Here is a 5,750-nt window from a genome sequence, read left to right as displayed (position 1 = left end):
ATCTCATTACACCCAGATCGGGCCGAGCAGCAGCAGGGAGGTGGATGTCGGCGACGGACGCGGACCTCCAGGAGACGGGGGCGGCGCCGCCAGGCCCTGGCCCAGGTAAGAGGCTCACAGTGGGGGGGGGGGTTCGGGCTGCACCACACACCCCTCCCCCCTCCCCCCCCGTCACTTCCAGAGTTTTGTGTAGAACCAGGAGAGAGTGGATGACGCTAACCTCAGCTTTTACACCACATTCTGTTCTTGTTCTTTTCTGTTTCTCCACGCCACATACGCCGCCGCTCGGATTGAACGTGTTCTCCTTTGCAGAGGAGCCATTGATGGAGCGTCGCCTCACGCTGCAGCGAGGCGTCTTCAATCAATGCCACTGCCCCCCCCTCTCTATCTGTGTGTGTGTGTGTCTGCCACTGGAGCCTGAAGGGAGGCTGCTGATGGTGGCGGCGATGGCCACGGTGGTGATGTTGGTGGCGATGATGATGGTGATGGTGATGATGATGATGCGATGGCAGTGGCGCTGCTCACGTGATTTCTGGCTTAGCCGCCCCCGCCCCTCCCCCCTGTGTTTACTGAAAGACTCTCTTCGGTGACGGGTATTCTTGGGTGGATAATACGGATCACGTTGTTATTGCTTAAGAATACGCGTAGTCGAGGAGAGTCCTCTCTTCGCCCAACATCAGCAACACCCCCCGGCCCCCGACACCCACCCACCTCACCTCACCTCACCCCGACTACCCACCCACCCCCGGAGGACTGTCAGGTTGGATGGAGCCACACCTCCACCCTTCCAAAAAGAGAACCCGTCTCTTCTTTGATCTGCACTGCGATGTATCTGATTATTTTCCTGCCCACTTCCTGTCTGTCGAGCCACGGTCTGAGGTCCAGAGCGTCCTCACGTCTGTCCCGCTGTGCGTCTGTCAGTCTGTCTCTGTCTCCATGGCGTTGGACAGTGTTTCTGTGTGTGTGTGTGTGTGTGTCTGGACTGGCTCATTGTCTCTTATGTAACTGCTCTGTTCCTCACACCAACACGTACGTTTACATCACCAGGGTCACGTCTAATTATTGATCTGGAGATACACGCCGTCAATACTGACTTAAACCCTTTAACATGCTGCGGCCTGGACGTGTGCTGGGGGGGGGGGCGCTATAACACTATTTTAAAGCTTGCAATGTAAACCACAAACCAGAGCGTAGACGCAGCCTCAGAAACAACAATGCGTGAGCAGGATTTGAAGCTGCTGCACGGCCCCAGGATAATAAAGAGCAAGTGGCCCCCGTTAAAACCCTCGTGCTGCCCCCACTGGCCCCCAGGTTCTCCGGGTGGAGCTGCGATTACACACAAATAATTTAGGAACATGCAACAACTGAAATATGAAAGTCTCGAAGCTGAATCAGGATCAGGATCAGGATCAGGATCAGGACCCTCATCAGGTCAGGTGATCCCGCTCTAACATGGCGCCTGGTCTGTTTGAGGGTGAAGCTCTGAGGCCTCACACCAGACACCTGCAGGATGGAAAACATTTTGTCCTTTTGTAAAATCTGGTAAAAGATTATTTTGACTAATTTTGCTGCAAATTCATTTGATTAATTTCCTCGATTATTTATAAATGAATTTATCATTTTTCTACAGAAGAAAATTCATTTCATTTGACCAGCAGCTGAAACCACAGAGATATTCAGCCCGACAGTAACTGTTCTTTTTACTATCAAATAATCTGCTAATTATTCTCTTAATTAGCCAATTAGTGGACTGGTGTTCAGTCCAATGAGATGTGAATATTTCCAGTTTACAAACTGGGGCCACAGAACCTTTGTGTTATTTGTGCTGAATTAATGATTTAAATGAGTAATTGATTTACTGATTAATTTTCTTTCAGTAAAAAAAAAAAAAAAAAAAAAGATTAATTGACTAATTAATCTTGACTGTAATCAAAGCGTTCTTGAACAGGAAGCATTTGATTTTTTTGGTGTTTTATTTTTGGGCCTGAAAATCAGATACAGGCCGTTCAGTTAAATCTGACTGGGACAGTTGTGGTCCTGCAGGGTCCTGCAGAGTCCTGCAGGGTCCTGCAGGGTCCTGCAGGGTCCTGCAGAGTCCTGCAGGGTCCTGCAGAGACCTGCAGGGTCCTGCAGAGTCCTGCAGAGTCCTGCAGGGTCCTGCAGAGTCCTGCAGGGTCCTGCAGAGTCCTGCAGAGTCCTGCAAAGACCTTCAAGGTCCTGCAGGGTCCTGCAGAGACCTGCAGGGTCCTGCAGAGTCCTGCAGAGTCCTGCAGGGTCCTGCAGAGTCCTGCAGGGTCCTGCAGAGACCTTCAAGTTCCTGCAGGGTCCTGCAGGGTCCTGCAGAGACCTGCAGGGTCCTGCAGAGTCCTGCAGAGTCCTGCAGGGTCCTGCAGGGTCCTGCAGAGACCTGGTGGTGGTCTCAGATCTGATGAGGAGGAAACACTGATCCATGTGACATGTTGGAGCGGGCCTGCAGCAGCTGATGAGCTCAGCAGACAGAGCTGAGCTGCGGTCACAGAGTGGAACCTCCTCTTATTCAAGCTCATGTAGAGCCTTTTATTACGAGGCCGAGCCCCCCCCCCCCCCCCGCCGTACGCTCCTTTTTTATGCTAATGGCTGCTCAAATGACATTTATCGCAGTGAGGTTTACGCCATGTGTAAGTCTGCTGCTGCCGCCGAGCCTCACACACACACACGCACACACACACACACACACACACACACACACACACGGCTGAGAAAACAAAATGTCCACCACCAGCGGCCGACAGCTCAATTTATGCATTGAGCAAAGAGGCGTCTAGATAAACAATTACCCCTGGCTCAAATGGTCTATAACCAGCTTTTCCCCGTGTTGCCGACCGGGCGACGCACCATGAATATGGATTCCCCCTCCATGTCTGATGGCACATTCTGAACCTTAACACCCATGTAAAATCCATTTAAACACCTAATAGGATCAACTTGACTCTTACAGCCATGTCCTCACACATGTCACTTCCCATGATCATTCGCCGCAGATTTCCTCACAGCGCCCGAGCAGCTCCAATCATCTCTCCACAACCGCCCTGCAGCGGCACCGGAATATCAAAGCAGCCCGTCCCTCCCGTGCAGAAGGAAGAGCATTTTAAAGTTGGACAAAGAGTCGCTCATGATCCTAATTACAGAAATCATCCTGGTCATAATCATCTCTGATAATTCAAATAACGCAATTACATGTTTAACACCGGCTCAGCTGATAATTACTGTTCCTCTTCTGGTGGAAACAAACACAGAGACGTGTTACAGTGAGCGGAGGAGGACGTAAAATACAGCGTTTTCAACACACGCACGCACACACACACACACACACACGTTTCCACCCCTGTGTTTGCGTGTTGATTGTTACAGAAGGTGTGGGACGTCGCTGTTGGTTTCCTGTGTGTGTGTGTGTGTGTGTGTTGCTTGTTGTTGTCGCTGCTGCTGCTGCAGGGCTGTGTGACATCACTGCTGTCACGTGATCCCATCATTGTGCATCATGTGAACACGTTACACTCACCTCCACTGCTCCACTGTCAGCCTGCACTTCCTCATCTACACTCCTGCATTAATGACACATTAATAACTGAACAAAGCTTCATCCTGACGAACACACCCGTCACTTTCTGATTGGTCGTGGACACAGCGACCAACACACACGTGCGAACAGGCCTGTCAGTGATGTAGATGTGTCGGTGTCAGTGTGTGTCTCTGCTGCTGAAGCGTCTTCTGTGATGGACCAAGTGTTGGATGGTTTCATGAATGAAGCATCGTGTCCTCTGACTGTTGAACAGCTGCTGATGCTGGGACTGACACGTCTGAACTGCTGGTTTATCTCACGTGAATGTCCTGCACTAATGTATGCTGCTCTGTACTAATGGCATGATGCTGCTGCTACTGCTGCTGCTGATGATGATGATGATGATGATGCTGATGATGATGATTGTCTTAAAGCTAACCAGGGATGAATGCTGCATGCACCAATCATTTCAACAACAGCAGTGATGATATTTCTCTTGTATGTGTCTGATTTCTGTCAATAAAATGTGGCTTTAAATTTAAATAAATCCTTCTCTTGAAATTCAAATGTGAAATGAAGCTTTAATTAACACGATGCCAGATTCATTGGAAGAGAGACGAGACTCTGAGGTAGATTTCTGATGAGTTGATGAGCTGCGACTGTGGATTACAGATTCAGACCCGGGCCTGTGGATGTAAACGTTGAAACCCTGAACACGTCGTCCTCCTCCTCCTCCGCCGGAGGATCGGCCATGGACCGCTGCCTAAACATTTTTCTGTCTCCGCACTTTAAAAAATCTCCTGGATCTCACTCCAGAGGCCTTTTCCAGCGACGCCACAGACAAAACACACAGATTAAAAAGTAAAAGTCATTTCCTGCTCTGCTCCTTCTCTGTGGACGGAGCAGAAACTTTAGCAGCTTCGTCAGTTTAGCGTTTTTATTTTATTTTTCATTATTACACATGATGTTAAATCATGATCGATTTGTTTTGTAAATTTAATGGAACAAATAAAAAAAGCCAAATGAGAAAACGACGTCCTCCGAGGTGCAGATCTGAACATCGTGTATTTTTTGCAGTGATTCCTTGAAGAAACACTTTCCTGCCTGGATAATGTGCACGCCGCTTTTTCCCTCCACACGCCATCACCTTTTTTTTTTTTTTAAGAGACATTCAGTTGCTTTTTCCAAATTGGTGCAATCAGTGAGAAACAGCACTCGTAGCAGGAAGCAGATTAAAGCAGGCGTCCATCACTCTTTAGATATTTATGTAACGTCGTGTTACTTCCTGTTTTCCATTAAAGGTCAAGTTTTGGGGGCTGAAGTATTTTTATTGTGAAAAGCAGCCTCAGGGGGAAGTCAGACCTGTGAATGGGTTTACAACGGATGCTGGACCATGCTAACTGCTAACTGAAGCCTGGTGATGTGATATATAAAACAATATGTAAATAAATGCCTGTTTTTATATTAAATTCCTGGTTCTGGCGTGGTGGCGGTGAAGGTAAAACCCAAACCCAATGTGGGGGCTCACATTTCCCACCCGGGTAAATGATGATGTAAATCACCTGACGACATTATTTTTCTGACCCGGTCAGATACTCGACCAGCTGGGACCCCCCCCCCCCCCCCCCCCCCCGGACCCACAACTACCACAAAAAAAAGGCAAAGAAAGGAGCGTCACAGCAGATAACTGATCTACTGTCGGCGGCTCTTTACATCCTCTTATCACGCCGCAGCAGATTACCATACTACATCCTATTTAATTTAGCCCACAAACACCCCGAGCGTCTTAGCACATTTTATCTCCTGTAATCCTGTTAAAACCGCAGTAATTAGAATCCTAAAACCAACCCTGCTGGACCGACAACACACACACACACACACACACACACACACACACACACAAAGCTTCAATCCAACACTTTTCATTACCAGTGTACACCAGTGTATCCATATATTTAACAATATCTCATTTTTTTTATTGTACATTTGTTCCACAGGCTCAGCTCCCAGTTCATCCCTGAGCCAGCAGTAATACATTATAACACTGGTTCCCAACCCGTGGGCCGGGGCCCACCGCTGGGCCGCTGACGTGTTGCAAGTGGGCCGACAAATCATTTGCAGAACAGTACAACTGTGGCAGAAAGATTTACATTATTTTTGAAGATCATTTTGATTTAATACATTTAAAAATATTGTTCATATATACATATAC

The 5,750-nt window shown here is 48.2% G+C and overlaps 1 long non-coding RNA gene across 1 annotated transcript; it reads left to right on the top strand.

Moving 5' to 3' along the window:
* Positions 1–6: 6 nt before the first annotated feature.
* On the top strand, positions 7–4,105 carry LOC147817547 (uncharacterized). The gene is made up of 2 exons (XR_015436270.1): positions 7–105; positions 313–4,105. It is a non-coding gene; the product is annotated as an uncharacterized LOC147817547 (long non-coding RNA).
* Positions 4,106–5,750: the final 1,645 nt, after the last annotated feature.

The sequence above is a fragment of the Seriola lalandi genome, unplaced genomic scaffold (assembly GCF_002814215.2).
Source record: "Seriola lalandi dorsalis isolate HSWRI2012SDOR001 ecotype SW California unplaced genomic scaffold, Sedor1 jcf7180002054943, whole genome shotgun sequence".
In the NCBI taxonomy this organism is placed as follows: Eukaryota; Metazoa; Chordata; class Actinopteri; order Carangiformes; family Carangidae; genus Seriola; species Seriola lalandi.
Note: the sequence above shows the minus strand (reverse complement) of the source record. Positions and strands in the feature narration are given on the sequence as shown.